At 45.1% G+C, this 21669-nt stretch overlaps 1 pseudogene; it reads right to left on the bottom strand.

Moving 5' to 3' along the window:
* LOC135506637 (dorsal-ventral patterning tolloid-like protein 1) overlaps nucleotides 1-21669 on the bottom strand; it is an 80906-nt pseudogene that overhangs the window by 27343 nt on the left and 31894 nt on the right.

Genomic DNA, 21669 nt, shown 5'->3' with positions numbered 1-21669 from the left:
ATGTCATCCCACAGACCCCCCCTCTCTCTGATGTCATGCTCCACAGACCCCCCTCCTCTGATGCTCCACACAGACCCCACCCTCTCTGATGCTCCACACAGACCCCTCCCTCTCTCTCTGATGCTCACACAGCTCCACAGACCCCTCCCTCTCTCTCTGATGCTCCACACAGACCCCTCCCTCTCTCTCTGATGCTCCACAGACCCCTCCCTCTCTCTCTGATGCTCCACAGACCCCTCCCTCTCTCTCTGATGTCATGCTCCACAGACCCCTCCCTCTTTCTCTGATGCTCCACAGACCCCTCCCTCTCTCTCTGATGCTCACACAGACCCCTCCCTCTCTCTCTGATGCTTCACACAGACCCCTCCCTCTCTCTCTGATGCTCCACAGACCCCTCCCTCTTTCTCTGATGCTTCACAGACCCCTCCCTCTCTCTCTGATGCTTCACACAGACCCCACCCTCTCTCTCTGATGCTCCACAGACCCCTCCCTCTCTTCTCTGATGCTTCACAGACCCCTCCCTCTCTCTCTGATGCTTCACACAGACCCCACCCTCTCTCTCTGATGTCATGCTCCACAGACCCCTCCCTCTCTCTCTGATGCTTCACAGACCCCTCCCTCTCTCTCTGATGTCATGCTCCACAGACCCCACCCTCTCTCTCTGATGCTCCACAGACCCCTCCCTCTCTCTCTGATGCTTCACAGACCCCTCCCTCTCTCTCTGATGCTTCACACAGACCCCTCCCTCTCTCTCTGATGTCATGCTCCACAGACCCCTCCTCTCTCTCTCTGATGCTTCCACAGACCCCTCCCTCTCTCTCTGATGCTCCACAGACCCCTCCCTCTCTCTCTGATGCTTCCACAGACCCCTCCCTCTCTCTCTGATGCTGCCCACAGACCCCTCCCTCTCTCTCTGATGCTCCACAGACCCCTCCCTCTCTCTCTGATGCTCCACAGACCCCTCCCTCTCTCTCTGATGCTCCACACAGACCCCTCCCTCTCTCTCTGATGTCATGCTCCACAGACCCCTCCCTCTCTCTCTGATGCTCCACACAGACCCCTCCCTCTCTCTCTGATGCTCCACACAGACCCCTCCCTCTCTCTGATGCTCCACACAGACCCCTCCCTCTCTCTCTGATGCTCCACACAGACCCCTCCCTCTCTCTCTGATGCTCCACACAGACCCCTCCCTCTCTCTCTGATGCTCCACAGACCCCTCCCTCTCTCTCTGATGCTCCACACAGACCCCTCCCTCTCTCTCTGATGCTCCACAGACCCCTCCCTCTCTCTCTGATGCTCCACAGACCCCTCCCTCTTTCTCTGATGCTTCACAGACCCCACCCTCCTCTGACAGACCCCTCCCTCTCTCTCTGATGCTCCACAGACCCCTCCCTGCTCTCCCTCTCTCTCTGATGCTCCACACAGACCCCTCCCTCTCTCTCTGATGCTCCACAGACCCCTCCCTCTCTCTCTGATGCTCCACACAGACCCCTCCCTCTCTGATGCTTCTGATGCTCTCTCTCTGATGCTTCACACAGACCCCTCCCTCTCTCTGATGCTCCACAGACCCCTCCCTCTCTCTGATGATGCTCTCACACAGACCCCTCCCTCTCTCTCTGATGCTCCACAGACCCCTCCCTCTCTCTCTGATGCTCTCTGATGCTCCACAGACCCCTCCCTCTCTCTCTGATGCTCCACAGACCCCTCCCTCTCTCTCTGATGCTCCACAGACCCCTCCCTCTTTCTCTGATGATGCTCCACAGACCCCTCCCTCTCTCTCTGATGCTCCACAGACCCCACCCTCTCTGATGCTCTGATGCTCCACAGACCCCTCCCTCTCTCTCTGATGTCATGCCCACAGACCCCTCCCTCTCTCTCTGATGCTCCACAGACCCCACCCTCTCTCTCTGATGCTCCCACAGACCCCTCCCTCTCTCTCTGATGCTCCACAGACCCCTCCCTCTCTCTCTGATGCTTCCACAGACCCCTCCCTCTCTCTCTGATGCTCCACAGACCCCTCCCTCTCTCTCTGATGCTCCACAGACCCCTCCCTCTCTCTCTGATGTCATGCCCACAGACCCCTCCCCTCTCTCTGATGCTCCACAGACCCCTCCCTCTCTCTCTGATGCTCCACACAGACCCCTCCCTCTCTCTCTGATGCTCCACACAGACCCCTCCCTCTCTCTCTGATGCTTCACAGACCCCTCCCTCTCTCTCTGTCATGCTCCACAGACCCCTCCCTCTCTCTCTGATGCTTCACAGACCCTCCCTCTCTCTCTGATGTCATGCTCCACAGACCCCTCCCTCTCTCTCTGATGCTCCACAGACCCCTCCCTCTCTCTCTGATGCTCCACACAGACCCCTCCCTCTCTCTCTGATGCTCCACACAGACCCCTCCCTCTCTCTCTGATGCTCCACACAGACCCCTCCCTCTCTCTCTGATGCTCCACAGACCCACAGACCCCTCCCTCTCTCTGTGATGCTCCACAGACCCCCTCCCTGATGCTCCACAGACTCTGTGATGCTCCACAGACCCCTCCCTCTCTCTCTGATGCTCCACAGACCCCTCCCTCTCTCTCTGATGCTCCCACAGACCCCTCCCTCTCTCTCTGATGCTCCACACAGACCCCTCCCTCTCTCTCTGATGCTTCACACAGACCCCTCCCTCTCTCTGATGCTCCACAGACCCCTCCCTCTCTCTCTGATGCTCCACAGACCTTTGAAGAAGTTGGCAGCGAAGCCGGCCTTGTTCACGGTTCCGTCGGAGACGAACTTCATCCAGAGGGTGTGTGAGGTGGAGCGGACGTCCTCTGGTCTGTCGTACCCGCAGAACCGACCAATCAGAGGGCTGGATTCAGCCGGGCCGTCACGCACCTCCAGGTAGTCGTAGGCACAGCTGTCATGTCTCTCAATCTAGACGGAGAAAACACGCACGCACGCACACACACACACACACACACACACACACACACACACACACACACACACACACACACACACACACACACACACACACACACACACACACACACACACACACACACACGCACACACACACGCACACACACACACACATACACACTATTTTAGAAACCAGAATTGTATAAAAGGGAACTGTGATTTCCCAGTGACATTGTACAATCAAATCAAATGTTATTTGTCACGAGCGCCGAATACAACAGGTGTAGTAGACCTCACAGTGAAATGATGAATACAACAGGTGTAGTAGACCTCACAGTAAAATGTTGAATACAACAGGTGTAGTAGACCTCACAGTGAAATGCTGAATACAACAGGTGTAGTAGACCTCACAGTGAAATGATGAATACAACAGGTGTAGTAGACCTCACAGTAAATGTTGAATACAACAGGTGTAGTAGACCTCACAGTGAAATGATGAATACAACAGGTGTAGTAGACCTCACAGTAAAATGTTGAATACAACAGGTGTAGTAGACCTCACAGTGAAATGCTGAATACAACAGGTGTAGTAGACCTCACAGTGAAATGCTGAATACAACAGGTGTAGTAGACCTCACAGTGAAATGATGAATACAACAGGTGTAGTAGACCTCACAGTGAAATGCTGAATACAACAGGTGTAGTAGACCTTACAGTGAAATGCTGAATACAACAGGTGTAGTAGACCTTACAGTGAAATGCTGAATACAACAGGTGTAGTAGACCTGACAGTGAAATGCTGAATACAACAGGTGTAGTAGACCTCACAGTGAAATGCTGAATACAACAGGTGTAGTAGACCTGAATACAACAGGTGTAGTACAGAGTCAATGTGGAGGCACAGTGAAATGCTGAATACAACATTTCACTGTCAATGTGGAGGCTATATACAGGGTATTACGGTACAGAGTCAATGTGGAGGCTATATACAGGGGGTACCAGTACAGAGTCAATGTGGAGGCTATATACAGGGGGGTATATACAGGGGGGTACACAGAGTCAATGTGGAGGCTATATACAGGGTGTTACGGTACAGAGTCAATGTGGAGGCTATATACAGGGGGTACTGGTACAGAGTCAATGTGGAGGCTATATACAGGGGGTACCGGTACAGAGTCAATGTGGAGGCTATATACAGGGGGTACCGGTACAGAGTCAATGTGGAGACAATATACAGGGGGTACCGGTACAGAGTCAATGTGGAGGCTATATACAGGGGGTACCGGTACAGAGTCAAGAGTCAATGTGGAGTCAATGTGGAGGCTATACAGGGGGTACCGGAACAGAGTCAATGTGGAGGCTATATACAGGGGGTACCGGTACAGAGTCAATGTGGAGACTATATACAGGGGGTACCGGTACAGAGTCATCAATGTGGAGTCACTATATACAGGGGGTACCGGTACAGAGTCAATGTGGAGACTATATACAGGGGTACCGGTACAGAGTCAATGTGGAGACTATATACAGGGGGTACCGGTACAGAGTCAATGTGGAGACTATAAACAGGGGGTACAGGTAGAGAGTCAATGTGGAGGCTATATACAGGGGGTACCGGTACAGAGTCAATGTGGAGGCTATATACAGGGGAGTACCGTGGAGGAGTCAATGAGTGGAGGCTATATACAGAGTCAATGGGAGGCTATATACGGGGTACAGAGTCAAGTCAATGTGGAGGCTATATACAGGGGGTACCGGTACAGAGTCAATGTGGAGGCTATATACAGGGTATTACCGGTACAGAGTCAATGTGGAGGCTATATACAGGGGGTATTACGGTACAGAGTCAATGTGGAGACTATATACAGGGGGTACCGTTACAGAGTCAATGTGGAGGCTATATACAGGGTATTACGGTACAGAGTCAAAGTGGAGGCTATATACAGGGTACAGAGTCAATGTGGAGAGATACATATTACGGGAGTCAATGTGGAGGCTACCGGTACAGAGTCAATGTGGAGGCTATATACAGGGTATTACCGGTACAGGAGTCAATGTGGAGGCTATATACAGGGTATTACGGTACAGAGTCAATGTGGAGGCTATATACAGGGTAGTCAATGTGGAGATATACTATTACGGTACAGAGTCAATGTGGAGGCTATATACAGGGTATTACGGTACAGAGTCAATGTGGAGGCTATATACAGGGTATTACGGTACAGAGTCAATGTGGAGGCTTATATACAGAGTCAATGTGGAGGCTATATACAGGGTATTACGGTACAGAGTCAATGTGGAGGCTATATACAGGGTATTACGGTACAGAGTCAATGTGGAGGCTATATACAGGGTATTACGGTACAGAGTCAAAGTGGAGGCTATATACAAGGTTACGGTACAGAGTCAATGTGGAGGCTATATACAGGGTATTACGGTACAGTCAATGTGGAGGCTATATATTACGGTACAGAGTCAATTATACAGGGTATTACCGGTACAGAGTCAAAGTGGAGGCTATATACAGGGTATTACGGTACAGAGTCAAAGTGGAGGCTATATACAGGGTATTACGGTACAGAGTCAAAGTGGAGGCTATATACAGGGTATTACGGTACAGAGTCAAAGTGGAGGCTATATACAGGGTATTACGGTACAGAGTCAAAGTGGAGGCTATATACAAGGTATTACGGTACAGAGTCAATGTGGAGGCTATATACAGGGTATTACGGCACAGAGTCAAAGTGGAGGCTATATACAGGGTATTACGGTACAGAGTCAATGTGGAGGCTATATACAGGGTATTACGGTACAGAGTCAATGTGGAGGCTATATACAGGGTATTACGGTACAGAGTCAATGTGGAGGCTATATACAGGGTATTACGGTACAGAGTCAAAGTGGAGGCTATATACAGGGTATTACGGTACAGAGTCAATGTGGAGACTATATACAGGGGGTACCGGTACAGCGTCAATGTGGAGACTGTATACAGGGGGTACCGGTACAGAGTCAAAGTGGAGGCTATATACAGGGGGTACCGGTACAGAGTCAATGTGGAGGCTATATACAGGGTGTTACAGGTCAATGTGGAGGCTACAGAGGTCAATGTGGAGGCTATATACAGGGTATTACGGTACAGAGTCAATGTGGAGGCTATATACAGGGTATTACAGTACAGAGTCAATGTGGAGGCTATATACAGGGTGTTACGGTACAGAGTCAATGTGGATATATACGGTGTTACGGTACAGAGTCAAAGTGGAGGCTATATACAGGGTATTACGGTACAGAGTCAATGTGGAGGCTATATACAGGGTATTAAGGTACAGAGTCAATGTGGAGGCTATATACAGGGTATTACGGTACAGAGTCAATGTGGAGGCTATATACAGGGTATTACGGTACAGAGTCAATGTGGAGGCTATATACAGGGTATTACGGTACAGAGTCAAAGTGGAGGCTATATACAGGGTATTACGGTACAGAGTCAATGTGGAGGCTATATACAGGGTATTACGGTACAGAGTCAATGTGGAGGCTGAAAAGGAGGCTCTTCTGTTGAATCTGACTATTAATATTAATGGTTGTTCAGTCGTCTCAAATAAAACTGTGAAGGACCTCGGCATTACTCTGGACCCTGATCTCTCTTTTGAAGAACATATCAAGACCATTTCAAGGACAGCTTTTTCCATCCATCATTGCAAAAATCAGAAACTTTCTGTCCAAAAATGATGCAGAAAAATTAATCCATGCTTTTGTCACTTCTAGGTTAGACTACTGCAATGCTCTACTTTCCGGCTACCTGGATAAAGCACTAAATAAACTTCAGTTAGTGCTAAATACGGCTGCTAGAATCCTGACTAGAACCAAAAAAATGGATCATATTACTCCAGTGCAAGCCTCCCTACACTGGCTTCCTGTTCAGGCAAGGGCTGATTTCAAGGTTGTACTGCTAACCTTTAAAAAATAAAAAATAAATCACCTTTATTTAACCAGGTAGGCAAGTTGTGAACAAGTTCTCATTTACAACTGCGACCTGGCCAAGATAAAGCAAAGCAGTTCGACACATACAACGACACAGAGTTACACATGGAGCAAAACAAACAGTCAATAATACAGTATCAACAAGTCTATATACGATGTGAGCAAGTGAGGTGAGATAATGGAGGTAAAGGCAAAAAAAAGGCCATGGTGGCAAAGTAAATACAATATAGCAAGTAAAACACTGGAATGGTAGATTTGCAGTGGAGGAATGTGCAAAGTAGAAATAAAAATAATGGGGTGCAAAGGAGCAAAATAAAATAAATAAATAAAATAAATACAGTAGGGAAAGAGGTAGTTGTTTGGGCTAAATTATAGGTGGGCTATGTACAGTCATAGTTACAGTCATAGTTTAATGCATAGTTTCAGTTCAGTCATAGTTTCAGGTAGGTCATAGATTCAGTTCAGTGATAGATTCAGTTCAGTCATAGATTCAGTTCGGTCATAGTTTCAGTCATAGTTTCAGTCATAGTTTCAGTCATAGTTTCAGTTCAGTCATAGTTTCAGTCATAGTTTCAGTTCAGTCATAGATTCAGTTCAGTCATAGTTTCAGTTCAGTCATAGTTTCAGTTCAGTCATAGTTTAAATCATAGTTTCAGTTCAGTCATAGTTTCAGTTCAGTCATAGTTTCAGTCATAGTTTCAGTTCAGTCATAGATTCAGTTCAGTCATAGTTTAAATCATAGTTTCAGTTCAGTCATAGATTTTCAGTCATAGTTTCAGTCATATTTCAGGTCAGTCATAGTTTCAGTTCAGTCATAGTTTCAGTCATAGTTTCAGTCATAGTTTCAGTTCAGTCATAGTTTCAGTCATAGTTTCAGTCATAGTTTCAGTTCAGTCATAGTTTCAGTCAGTCATAGTTTCAGGTCAGTCATAGTTTCAGTTCAGTTTCAGTTCAGTCATAGTTTAATCATAGTTTCAGTTCAGTCATAGAGTTCAGTCATAGTTTCAGGTCAGTCATAGTTTCAGGTCAGTCATAGTTTCAGTTCAGTCAAAGTTTAATTCATAGTTTCAGTTCAGTCATAGTTTCAGTTCAATCATAGATTCAGTTCAGTCATAGATTCAGTTCAGTCATAATTCCAGTCATAGTTTCAGTCATAGTTTCAGTCATAGTTTAGATCATAGTTTCAGTTCAGTCATAGTTTCAGGTCAGTCATAGTTTCAGTTCAGTCATAGTTTCAGTCATAGTTTCAGTCATAGTTTCAGTTCAGTCATAGATTCAGTTCAGTCATAGTTTAAATCATAGTTTCAGGTCAGTCATAGTTTCAGGTCAGTCATAGTTTCAGTTCAGTCATAGTTTCAGGTCAGTCATAGTTTCAGTCATAGTTTAAATCATAGTTTCAGTTCAGTCATAGTTTCAGTTCAGTCATAGATTCAGGTCAGTCATAGTTTCAGGTCAGTCATAGTTTCAGGTCAGTCATAGATTCAGTTCAGTAATAGTTTCAGTCATAGATTCAGTTCAGTCATAGATTCAGTCATAGTTTAAATCATAGTTTCAGTTCAGTCATAGATTCAGTCATAGTTTCAGTTCAGTCATAGTTTCAGGTCAGTCATAGTTTCAGTCACAGTTTAAATCATAGTTTCAGTTCAGTCATAGTTTCAATCATAGTTTCAGGTCAGTCATAGTTTCAGTCATAGTTTCAGTCATAGTTTCAGTTCAGTAATAGTTTCAGGTCAGTCATAGTTTCAGTCATAGTTTCAGTTCAGTCATAGTTTCAGTCATAGTCATAGTTTCAGTTTCAGTCATAGTTTCAGTCATAGTTTCAGATTCAGTCATAGTTTCAGTCATAGTTTCAGTTCAGTCATAGTTTCAGTTCAGTCATAGTTTCAGTCATAGTTTAAATCATAGTTTCAGTTCAGTCATAGTTTCAGTTCAGTCATAGTTTCAGTCAGTCATAGTTTCAGTTCATAGTTTCAGTTCAGTCAGGTCAGATTCAGTTCAGTCATAGTTTAAATCATAGTTTCAGGTCAGTCATAGTTTCAGTTCAGTCATAGATTCAGTCATAGATTCAGTTCAGTCATAGTTTCAGTTCAGTCATAGTTTCAGTTCAGTTCAGTCATAGATTCAGTCATAGTTTAAATCATAGTTTCAGTTCAGTCATAGATTCAGTCATAGTTTCAGGTCAGTCATAGTTTCAGGTCAGTCATAGTTTAAATCATAGTTTCAGGTCAGTCATAGTTTCAGGTCAGTCATAGTTTCAGTCATAGTTTCAGGTCATAGTTTCAGTTCAGTCATAGTTTCAGTTCATAGTTTCAGTCATAGTTTCAGGTCAGTCATAGTTTCAGTCAGTTTCAGGTCAGTCATAGTTTCAGGTCAGTCATAGTTTCAGTCATAGTTTCAGTTCAGTCATAGTTTCAGTCATAGTTTCAGTCAGTCATAGTTTCAGGTCAGTCATAGTTTCAGTCATAGTTTCAGTTTCATCATAGTTTCAGTTTCAGTCATAGTTTCAGTTCAGTCATAGTTTCAGGTCAGTCATAGTTTCAGGTCAGTCATAGTTTCAGTTCAGTCATAGTTTCAAGTCATAGTTTCAGGTCAGTCATAGTTTCAGTTCAGTCATAGATTCAGTCATCATAGTTTAAGGTCAGTCATAGTTTCAGTTCATAGTCATAGATTCAGTCATAGTTTCAGGTCAGTCATAGTTTCAGTCAGTCATAGTTTAAATCATAGTTTCAGGTCAGTCATAGTTTCAGTCATAGTTTAAGTTCAGTCATAGTTTCAGGTCAGTCATAGTTTCAGTTCAGTCATAGTTTCAGGTCAGTCATAGTTTCAGGTCATCAGTTTCAGTCATAGGGAATATTCTAGAGGTCATTCAGAGTTCAGATACATTTCTTATTGAATTAGTACCAGGGGCTTTGCCAAACAAACACACACCCGCACACGAGCATGTGAGAGAGAACGACAGAGAAAGAGGAGAGAGACAGAAGAACAGAGAGAGCGAGACAGACAGACAGACAGACAGACAGACAGACAGGTGGTGTCACCTCAAAGGCCTGGAAGCTGAGTCCTACGTTGTACCCCTCTGACACGGTGATCCTCCAAACACAGTCTTTAGATGGACGGTAGTCATCAGGATAGTTAGGGGACTGAATCTGACCCTGATCCTTCAAGATCTCTCCTCCACAGACAGCTACAGGAGGGGGGGAAGGGGAGGAAGGGGAGGAGAGGGGAAGGGATGGAGAGGGGGGAGAGGTGGAGGAAGAGGGTAGAGAGGAGAGGAGGGAGGAAGAGGAGAGGAGGAAGAGTGGTGGAAGATGGGTGAGAGGTGGAGGAAGAGGAGAGAGAGGAGAGGAGGGAGGTGAGAGGAGAGGAGAGGGGGAGGATGAGTGGTGGAAGAGGGGGGAGAGGTGGAGGAAGAGGAGAGAGAGGAGAGGAGGGAGGCGAGAGGAGAGGGGGAGGAAGAGTGGTGGAAGAGGGGGGAGAGGTGGAGGAAGAGGAGAGAGAGGAGAGGAGGGAGGCGAGAGGAGAGGGGGAGGAAGAGTGGTGGAAGAGGGGGAGAGGTGGAGGAAGAGGAGAGAGAGAGAGGAGGGAGGCAAGAGGAGAGGGGGAGGAAGAGTGCGGGGAAGAGGGGGAGAAGAGAGGGGAAGGGAAGGAAGATGGGAGAGAAGAGAGGAAGGAGAGAGGAGAGGGGAGAGAGAGGAGAGAGAGGAGAGAGAGAGAGAGAGAGAGGAAGGAGAGGAGAGAGAGGAGAGAGGAAGGAGAGAGAGAGAGAGAGAGAGAGAGAGAGAGAGAGAGAGGAAGAGAGAGAGAGACAGAGAGTGTGTGTGTTGTGTTCATTTGTTTATTTCTGACTTGTAGTTCAATTCAAATGATTGCTTTGTGTGTGTGTGTGTGTGTGTGTGTGTGTGTGTGTGTGTGTGTGTGTGTGTGTGTGTGTGTGTGTGTGTGTGTGTGTGTGTGTGTGTGTGGTGTGTTCATAAACAGCAGTAAATCCCTTTCACCCAGTTACTGCTGTTCGGAACTCAATCCACATCCGACTGTCTGACGACACAGACCCTCAGGAACCTGATCCCCACAGAACCTACCTACACACACACACACATCACACATCACACACACACACACACCAGACCCACACACACACACACACCCCACACACACACACACACACACACACACACACACACACACAGACACACACACACAGAGAGAGAGACACACACACACACACACACACACACACACACACACACACACACACACACACACACACACACACACACACACACACACACACACACACACACACACACACACACACACACACACACACACACACACACACAAAGCAATCATTTGAATTGAACTAAAAGTCAGAAATAAACAAATGAACACAACACACACACACAAACACACTCTCAAACAAAGCAATCATTTGAATTGAACTACAAGTCAGAAATAAACAAATCTCAACTCTCACACTCTCTCTCTCTCTCTCTCTCTCTCTCTCTCTCTCTCTCTCTCTCTCTCTCTCTTACCTAGCAGTGGGGCCTTCCTCCAGTATCCATCTCTAACTTCTATGTAGTCATACCAACAGAGAGCTCTTATACAGGTCCATAGTGGTAAAGTTGAGAACAATCTGGGGGGAAGAGAGAGGGTGGGGGAGAAAGAGGGGAGTGGTTAGAGAGATAGAGGTGGAGGAGAGAAAGAGGGGAGTGGTTAGAGAGAGAGAGAGAGAGGTGGGGGGAGAGAAAGAGGGGAGTGGGGGGAGAGAGAGGTGGGGGGGAAGAGAGTGGTAAAGAGGGGGGGGGAAAGAGAGGGGAGTGGGGAGAGAGAGAGAGGTGGGGGGAGAGAAAGAGGGGAGTGGTTAGAGAGAGAGAGAGGTGGGGGGAGAAAGAGGGGAGGGGGAGAGAGAGAGGGTGGGGGGAGAGAGAGAGAGAGAGAGGTGGGGGGGAGAAAGAGGGGAGTGGTTAGAGAGAGAGGGGTGGGGGTGTTCACCTTCTCTCCCTCTCTCTCTGTGTTTACCTTCCCTCACCTATATATCTCCGTGTTTACCTTCTCTCTTCCCCTATATCTCTGTGTTTACATTCTCTCCCCTATCTCTCTGTGTTTACCTTCTCTCCCCTATCTCTCTGTGTTTACCTTCTCTCCCCTCTCTCTGTGTTTACCTTCTCTCTTCTATTTATCTCTGTGTTTACCTTCTCTCCCCTCTCTCTCTGTGTTTACCTTCTCTCCCTCACTCTCTGTGTTTACCTTCTCTCCCCTATATCTCTGTGTTTACCTTCTCTCCCTTTCTCTCTGTGTTTACCTTCTCTCCCCTATATGTCTCTGTGTGTGTTTACCTTCTCTCCCCTATATCTCTGTGTTTACCTTCTCTCCCCTATATCTCTGTGTATACCTTATCTCCCCTATATCTCTCCTTTAATAACTTCTCTCCCCTATATCTCTGTTTACCTTCTCTCCCCTATATCTCTCTGTGTTTACCTTCTCTCCCCTATATCTCTCTGTGTTTACCTTCTCTCCCCTATATCTCTCTGTTTATACCTTCTCTCCCCTATATCTCTCTCTCTTTACCTTTTCTCCACAAAATCTCTCTGTGTTTACCTTCTCTCCCTATATCTCTCTGTGTTTACCTTCTCTCCCCTATATCTCTCTCTGTGTTTACCTTCTCTCCCCTATAATATCTCTCTGTGTTTACCTTCTCTTCCCTATCTCTCTCTGTGTTTACCTTCTCTCCCCTATATCTCTCTCTGTGTTTACCTTCTCTCCCCTATATCTCTCTGTGTTTACCTTCTCTCCCCTCTTTCTCTGTGTTTACCTTCTCTCCCCTATCTCTGTGTTTACCTTCTCTCCCCTATATCTCTCTGTGTGTGTTTACCTTCTCTCCCTATATCTCTGTGTGTTTAACTTCTCTCCCTATATCTCTCTGTGTTTACCTTCTCTCCCCTCTCTCTCTCTGTTTACCTTCCCTCCCTATATCTCTCTGTGTTTACCTTCTCTCCCCTATATCTCTGTGTGTTTACCTTCTCTCCCCTATCTCTTTGTGTTTACCTTCTCTCCCCTCTCTGTGTTTACCTCCCTATATCTCTCTGTGTTTACCTTCTCTCCCCTATATCTCTGTGTGTTTGCCTTCACTCCCCAATATCTCTCTGTGTTTACCCTCCCGCCCCTCTCTCTGTGTTTACCTTCTGTCCCCTATATCTCTGTGTGTTTACCTTCTCTCCCCTATATCTCTCTGTTTACCTTCTCTCCCCTATATCTCTGTGTTTACATTCTCTCCCCTATATCTCTCTGTGTTTACCTTCTCTCCCTCTCTCTCTGTGTTTACCTTCTCTCCCCTATATCTCTCTGTGTTTACCTTCTCTCCCCTATCTCTCTCTGTGTTTACCTTCTCCCCCTATATCTCTGTGTTTACCTTCTCTCCCCTATATCTCTCTGTTTTACCTTCCCCCCTATCTCTCTGTGTTTACCTTCTCTCCCCTATATCTCTGTGTGTTTACCTTCTCTCCCCTATCTCTCTGTGTTTTTACCTTCTCTCTCCCCTATATCTCTCTGTTTATACCTTCCCTCCCCTATCTCTCTCTGTGTTTACCTTCTCTCCCCTATATATGTGTTTACCTTCTCTCCCCTATCTCTCTGTGTGTGTTACCTTTTCTCCCCGATATCTCTGTGTTTCCCTTCTCTCCCCTATATCTCTGTGTTTACCTTCTCTCCCCTATATCTCTGTGTGTTTACCTTCTCTCCCCTATATCTCTCTGTGTGTTTACCTTCTCTCCCCTATATCTCTCTGTGTTTACCTTCTGTCCCCTATATCTATCTGTGTTTACCTTCTCTCCCCTATTTCTCTGTGTTTACCTTCTCTCCCCTATATATCTCTGTGTTTACCTTCTCTCCCCTATATCTCTGTGTTTACCTTCCCTCCCCTATATCTCTTTGTGTTTACCTTCTCTCCCCTATATCTCTCTGTGTTTTTACCTTCTCTCCCTATATCTCTCTGTGTTTTACCTTCTCTCCCCTATATCTCTCTGTGTTTACATTCTCTCCCCTATCTCTCTGTGTTTACCTTCTCTCTCCTATATCTCTCTGTGTTTACCTTCTCTCCCCTATATCTCTCTGTGTTTACCTTCTCTCCCCTATATCGCTGTGTGTTTACCTTCCCTCCCTATCTCTCTGTGTTTACATTCTCTCCCCTATCTCTCTGTGTTTACCTTCTCTCCCCTATATCTCTCTGTGTTTACCTTCTCTCCCCTATCTCTCTCTGTGTTTACCTTCTCTCCCCTATCTCTCTGTGTTTACCTTCTCTCCCCTATATCTCTCTGTGTTTACCTTCCCTCCCCTATATCTCTGTGTGTTTACCTTCTCTCCCCTATATCTCTCTGTGTTTACTCTTGTTTACTTTTCTCCCCTATCTCTCTGTGTTTACCTTCTCTCTCCTATATCTCTGTGTGTGTTTACCTTCTCTCCCCTCTATCTCTGTGTTTACCTTCTCTCCCTATCTCTCTGTGTTTTTACCTTCTCTCCCCTAAATCTCTGTGTGTTTACCTTCCCTCCCCTATATCTCTCTGTGTTTACCTTCTGTCCCCTCCCCTATCTATCTCTGTGTTTACCTTCTCTCCCCTATATCTCTGTGTTTACCTTCTCTCCCCTATTTCTCTGTGTTTACCTTCTCTCCCCCTATATATCTCTGTGTTTACCTTCACTCCCCTCCCCTATATCTCTGTGTTTACCTTCACTCCCCTATATCTCTCTGTGTTTACCTTCTCTCCCCACATCTCTCTGTGTGTGTTTACCTTCTCTCCCCTATATCTCTCCCACATCTGTGTGTTTACCTTCTCTCCCTATATCTCTCTGTGTGTTTACCTTCTCTCCCCTATATCTCTCTGTGTGTTTACATTCTCTCCCCTATCTCTCTGTGTTTACCTTCTCTCTCCTATAACTCTCTGTGTTTACCTTCTCTCCCCTCTCTCTCTGTGTTTACCTTCTCTCCCCTATCTCTCTGTGTTTAGTTCTCTCCCCTATATCAATGTGTGTTTACCTTCTAAAAGGATCCTCCCCTATATCTCTCTGTGTTTACCTTCTCTCCCCTCTCTCTCTGTGTTTACCTTCTCTCCCCTATCTCTCTGTGTTTACCTTCTCTCTCCTATATCTCTCTGTGTTTACCTTCTCTCCACTCTCTCTCTGTGTTTACCTTCTCTCCCATATCTCTCTGTGTTTACCTTCTCTCCCCTATATCTCTGTGTGTGTTTTCCTTCTCTCCCCTATATCTCTGTGTTTACCTTCTCTCTCCTATATCTCTCTCTCTGTGTTTACCATCTCTCCCCTATATATCTGTGTTTACCTCTCCCTATATCTCTCTGTGTTTACCTTCTCTCTCCCATATCTCTCTGTGTTTACCTTCTCTCCCTATATCTCTCTTTACCATTCTCCCCTACTCTTCCATCTCTCCCATCTATATCGCTCTGTGTTTACCTCTCTCCCCTATATCTCTGTGTTTACCATCTCTCCCCATCTCTCTGTGTTTACCTTCTCTCTCCTATATCTCTCTGTGTTTACCTTCTCTCCCCTCTCTCTCTGTGTTTACCTTCTCTCCCATATCTCTCTGTGTTTACCTTCTCTCCCCTATATCGCTGTGTGTTTACCTTCCCTCCCCTATATCTCTCTGTGTTTACCTTCTCTCCCCTCTCTCTCTGTGTTTACCTTCTCTCCCCTATCTCTCTGTGTTTACCTTCTCTCTCCTATATCTCTCTGTGTTTACCTTCTCTCCCCTCTCTCTCTGTGTTTACCTTCTCTCCCATATCTCTCTGTGTTTACCTTCTCTCCCCTAAATCGCTGTGTGTTTACCTTCCCTCCCTATATCTCTCTGTGTTTACCTTCTGTCCCCTATATCTATCTGTGTTTACCTTCTCTCCCCCATTTCTCTGTGTTTACCTTCTCTCCCACTATATCTCTGTGTTTACCTTCATCCCCTATATCTCTGTGTTTACCTTCCTATGCTATATCTCTCTGTCCGTTTACCTTCTCTCCCCTATATCTCTCTGTGTGTTTGGTGGCCTTCTCTCCCCTATCCCTATCTCTCTCTCTGTGTGTGTTTCCTTCTCTCCCCTATATCTCTCTGTGTGTTTACCTTCTCTCCCCTATATCTCTCTGTGTGTACATTCTCTCCCCTATCTCTCTGTGTTTACCTTCTCTCCCCTTTGTACTCCTTTATATCTCTCTGTGTTTACCTTCTCTCCCCTCTCTCTCTGTGTTTACCTTCTCTCCCCTATCTCTCTGTGTTTACCTTCTCTCCCCTATATCCTGTGTGTTTACCTTCCCTCCCCTATATCTCTCTGTGTTTTACTTCATCTCCCCTCTCTCTCTGTGTTTACCTTCTCTCCCCTTTCTCTCTGTGTTTACCTTCTCTCTCTATATCTCTCTGTGTTTACCTTCTCTCCCCTCTCTCTCTGTGTTTACCTTCTCTCCACTATCTCTCTGTGTTTACCTTCCCTCCCCTATATCTCTCTGTGTTTACCTTCTGTCCCCTATATCTATCTGTGTTTACCTTCTCTCCCCTATATCTCTCTGTGTGTGTTTACCTTCTCCCCCTATATCTCTCTGTGTGTGTTTACCTTCTCTCCCCTATCTCTCTGTGTTTATCTCTCTGTGTGTTTACCTGCTCTCCCCTATATCTCTCTGTGTGTACTTCTCTCCCTATCTCTCTGTGTTTTTCTGCACCTTCTCTCTCCCCTATATCTCTCTGTGTTTACCTTCTCTCCCTCTCTCTCTGTGTTTACCTTCTCTCCCCTATCTCTCTGTGTTTACCTTCTCTCCCCTATATCGCTGTGTGTTTACCTTCCTCCCCTATATCTCTGTGTTTACATTCTCTCCCTATCTCTCTGTGTTTACCTTCTCTCTCCTATATCTCTCTGTGTTTTTCTCTCCCCTCTTTCTCTCTCTGTGTTTACCTTCTCTCCCATCTCTCTGTGTTTACCTTCTCTCCCTCTATATCCTGTGTGTTTACCTTCCCTCCCTCCTGATATCTCTCTGTGTTTACCTTCTCTCCCCTCTCTCTCTGTGTTTACCTTCTCTCCCCATCTCTCTGTGTTTACCTTCTCTCTCCTATATCTCTCTGTGTTTACCTTCTCTCCCCTCTCTTCTGTGTTTACCTTCTCTCCCTATCTCTCTGTGTTTACCTTCTCTCCCAGATAAATCGCTGTGTGTTTACCTTCCCTCCCCTATATCTCTCTGTGTTTACCTTCTGTCCCCTATATCTATCTGTGTTTACCTTCTCTCCCTATTTCTCTGTGTTTACCTTCTCTCCCCTATATATCTCTGTGTTTACCTTCATCCCTATATCTCTGTGTTTACCTTCCCTCCCCTATATCTTTCTGTGTTTACCTTCTCTCCCCTATATCTCTCTGTGTGTGTTTAACAACTACTCCCCTATATCTCTCTGTGTGTTTTACCTTCTCTCCCCTATATCTCTCTGTGTGTTTACCTGCTCTCCCCTATATCTCTCTGTGTGTTTACATTCTCTCCCCTATCTCTCTGTGTTTACCTTCTCTCTCCTATATCTCTCTGTGTTTACCTTCTCTCCCCTCTCTCTCTGTGTTTACCTTCTCTCCCATATCTCTCTGTGTTTACCTTCTCTCCCCTATATCGCTGTGTGTTTACCTTCCCTCCCCTATATCTCTCTGTGTTTACCTTCTCTCCCCTCTCTCTCTGTGTTTACCTTCTCTCTCCTATATCTCTCTGTGTTTACCTTCTCTCCCCTCTCTCTCTGTGTTTACCTTCTCTCCCCCCTCACTCTCTCTCTGTGTTTACCTTCTCTCCCCTATATCTCTGTGTGTGTTTTAATCTTCACTCCCCCCCTATCTGTGTTTACCTTCCCTCCCCTATATCTCTCTGTGTTTACCTTCTCTCCCCTATATCTCTGTGTGTGATGACGGATTCTCTCCCCTATATATCTGTGTTTACCTTCGGCTCCCTATATCTCTCTCTGTGTTTACCTTCTCTCCCCTATATCTCTGTGTTTACCTTCTCTCCCCTATATCTCTCTGTGTGTGTTTACCTTCTCTCCCCTATATCTCTGTGTTTACCTTCCCTACCCTTTCTCTCTCTGTGTTTACCTTCTCTCCCCTATATCTCTGTGTGTGTTTACCTTCTCTCCCCTACATCTCTGTGTGTGTGTTTACCTTCTCTCCCACAGTGACAGAGACCCTCCAGACACAGTGTGTTGAGGGATAACCGTTGGGGTAACCGGGCGTCTGATTACCTGTCGACTCCTGTAGGGTCTCCCCGCCGTGCCACACACACACACACACAACTCACACACACACACACACACACACACACACACTTCACACACACACACACACACCACACACACACTCACACACTCTCCACTGGCTTCCAGTTGAAGCTCGCATCCGCTACAAGACCATGGTGCTTGCCTAGGAGCTGAGAGGGGAACGGAGAATTGTCATGTAAAATGGTATTACATAATAATAAGGCCCTATAACAATAACAACAATGAAATGGTGACAGTCAACAGTAGAACAATGACACATCTAAAAGGATCAACATGGAAAACCAGTCAAACACCTCTCTTTTTGCATCTCTCTCTGTCTTTACCATCTCTACTCCCATCTCTCTCTGTCTTTACCATCTCTACTCACCATCTCTCTCTATCTTTACCATCTCTACTCCCATCTCTCTCTCTAGCTTTACCATCTCTACTCCCATCTCTCTCTCTATCTTTACCACTCTCTAATCTCCCTCTATCTTTATCTTTACCATCTCTACTCCAATCTCTCTCTATCTTTACCATCTCTACTCCCATCTTGTAAGTCTCTCTGGATCTTTACCATCTCTACTACCATCTCTCTCTGTATCTTTACCTTCTCTACTCCCATCTCTCTCTCTCTCTCTCTATCTTTACCATCTCTACTACCATCCAATCTCTCTCTATCTTTACCATCTCTACTCCCATCTCTCTCTCTCTTTTTACCATCTCTACTCCCATCTCTCTCTATCTTTACCATCTCTACTACCATCTCTCTCTATCTTTACCATCTCTACTCCCATCTCTCTCTCTATCTTTACCATCTCTACTCCAATCTCTCTCTATCTTTACCATCTCTACTCCCATCTCTCTCTCTATCTTTACCATCTCTACTCCCATCTCTCTCTCTATCTTTACCATCTCTTTTACCAATCTCTCTCTATCTTTACCATCTCTACTCCCATCTCTCTCTGTCTTTCACCATCTCTCTCTCATCCTCTCTCTCTCTTTTACTCCATCTCTCTCTCTCTTTCTCCATCTCTCTCTAATCTTTCATTCCATCTCTCTCCATTTCTTCATATCTCTCCGCTATCCATCTCTCTCTGTCTTTCAAATCTCTTCATCCTATCTCCCTCCATCTCTCTCTCATCTCTCTCTCTCCCGTATCCATCTCCCTCCATATCTCCCTCCATCTCTCGCTCCATCTCTCTCCATCTCCCTATCCATCTCTCTCTCCATCTCTCTCCATCTCCCTATCCATCTCTCCCTCAATCTCTCCTTCTCTCCCTCCATATTTCCCTCCATCTCTCCTCCATCTCTCCCTCAATCTCTCCTTCTCTCCCTCCATATCTCCCTCCATCTCTCCTCCATCTCTCCCTCCATCTCTCGTTCCATATCTCCCTTCAACTCTCTTTCCTTCTCTCCCTCCATCTCTCTCGTAGTGAGATGAGTCACATGTGCTGTCCTCTCCCATCATGCATGATGTTTTTACCCAGAGTGCCTTAGGGCCCGGCTCATCTGTCAGCTGTCACATATGATCTCATAAGGACTACAGCTGGGTTCACCACACACACACACACACACACGCATGCAAGTATGCACACACACACACACACACACACACACACACACACACACACACACACACACACACACACACACACACACACACACACACACATGAATGCTCACTCACACACACATCTTATACAGAGACATCAGGACAGTATGTGCAGATGTTGAGCCAAAGTTGCTTCAATAGACTGTCAGAATAGAATGTTACAATAGAATGGTACAATAGATTGTTACAATAGAATGTTACAACAGAATGTTACAATAAAATGAATAAAACATTTTATTCTAACATTCGATTCTAACATTCGATTCTGACATTCTATTCCAACATTTTATTCAAATATTCTATTCTGACATTCTACTGTAACATTCCTTTCTGACATTCTACTGTACCATTCTATTCTAATATTCTATTCTAACATTCTATTCTAACATTTTATTCAAATATTGTATTCTGACATTCTACTGTAACATTCTATTCTGACATTCTACTGTAACATTCTATTCTAACATTCTATTCTAACATTGTATTCAAATATTCTATTCTGACATTCTACTGTAACATTCCATTCTGACAATCTACTGTAACATTCTATTCTAACATTTCATTCTGACATTCTATTGTAACATTCTATTGTAACATTCTATTCTGACATTCTACTGTAAAATTATATTCTAACATTCTATTGTAACATTATATTGTAACATTCTATTCTAACATTCTATTCTGACATTCTATTGTAACATTTTATTCTAACATTATTTTCTAAAATTCTATTCTGACATTTGTTTATAACTTTTTATTCTAACATTCTATTCTGACATTCTATTGTAACATTTTATTCTAACATTTTATTCTAACATTCTATTCTGACATTATACTGTAACATTCTATTCTAACATTCTATTCTGACATTCTACTGTAACATTCAATTCTTACATTCTATTCTATAATTTTATTCTAATATTCTATTCTGACATTCTACTTTACCATTCTATATTCTACTGTAACATTCTGTAATCCCCTCTAGCACCAGGGTCAGTGCACTCTCAAATGTTGTTTTTTGATATCGTTGTAAACCTGCCACACACACTATACAATACATTTATTTAACATAAGAATGAGTGTGAGTTTTTGTCACAACCCTGCTGCGGAGAGCGTGATCACACAGTCATCCGGAACAGCTGATGCTCTCATGCATATTTCAGTGTCACTTGCCTCGAAGCGAGCATAGAAGTCATTTAGCTTGTCTGGAAGGCTGGGCAGCACACGGCTGGGCTTCCCATAGTAATCTGTAATAGTTTGCAAGCCCTGCCACATAAGACTAGTGTCGGAGCCGGTGTAGTATGATTCGATCTTAGCCCTGTATTGACGCTTTGCCTGTTTGATAGTTCGTTGGAGGGCATGGCAGGATTTCTTATAAACTTCTGAGTTAGAGTCCCGCTCCTTGAAAGCGGCAGCTCTACCCTTTAGCTCAGTGCGAATGTTGCCTGTAATCCATGGCTTCTGGTTGGGGTATGTACGCACGGTTACTGTGGGGATGACGTCCTCGATGCACTTATTGATAAAGCCAGTGACTGATGTGGTGTATTCCTCAATGCCATCAGATAAATCCCAGAACATATTCCAGTCTGTGATAGCAAAACAGTCCTGTAGTTTAGCATCTGCTTCATCTGACCACTTTTTTATAGACCCGAGTCACTGCTGCTTCCTGCTTTAGTTTTTCCTTCTAAGCAGGAATCAGGAGGATAGAATTATGGTCAGATTTTCCAAATGGAAGGTGAGGGAGAGCTTTGTTCACATCTCTGTGTGTGGAGTAAAGGTGGTCTAGAGTTTTTCAAATGTAATATGCTGGCAGAAATTCGGTAAAAGAAATTTAAATTTCCCTGCATTAAAGTCTCCGGCCCTCTAACCTTAGGGTTAGTTTGAGGGTTAGGGGTTAGGGGGG

The sequence above is a fragment of the Oncorhynchus masou genome, chromosome 20, assembly GCF_036934945.1.
Source record: "Oncorhynchus masou masou isolate Uvic2021 chromosome 20, UVic_Omas_1.1, whole genome shotgun sequence".
NCBI lineage: Eukaryota > Metazoa > Chordata > Actinopteri > Salmoniformes > Salmonidae > Oncorhynchus > Oncorhynchus masou.
This window is presented reverse-complemented; position numbering and strand designations above follow the sequence as displayed.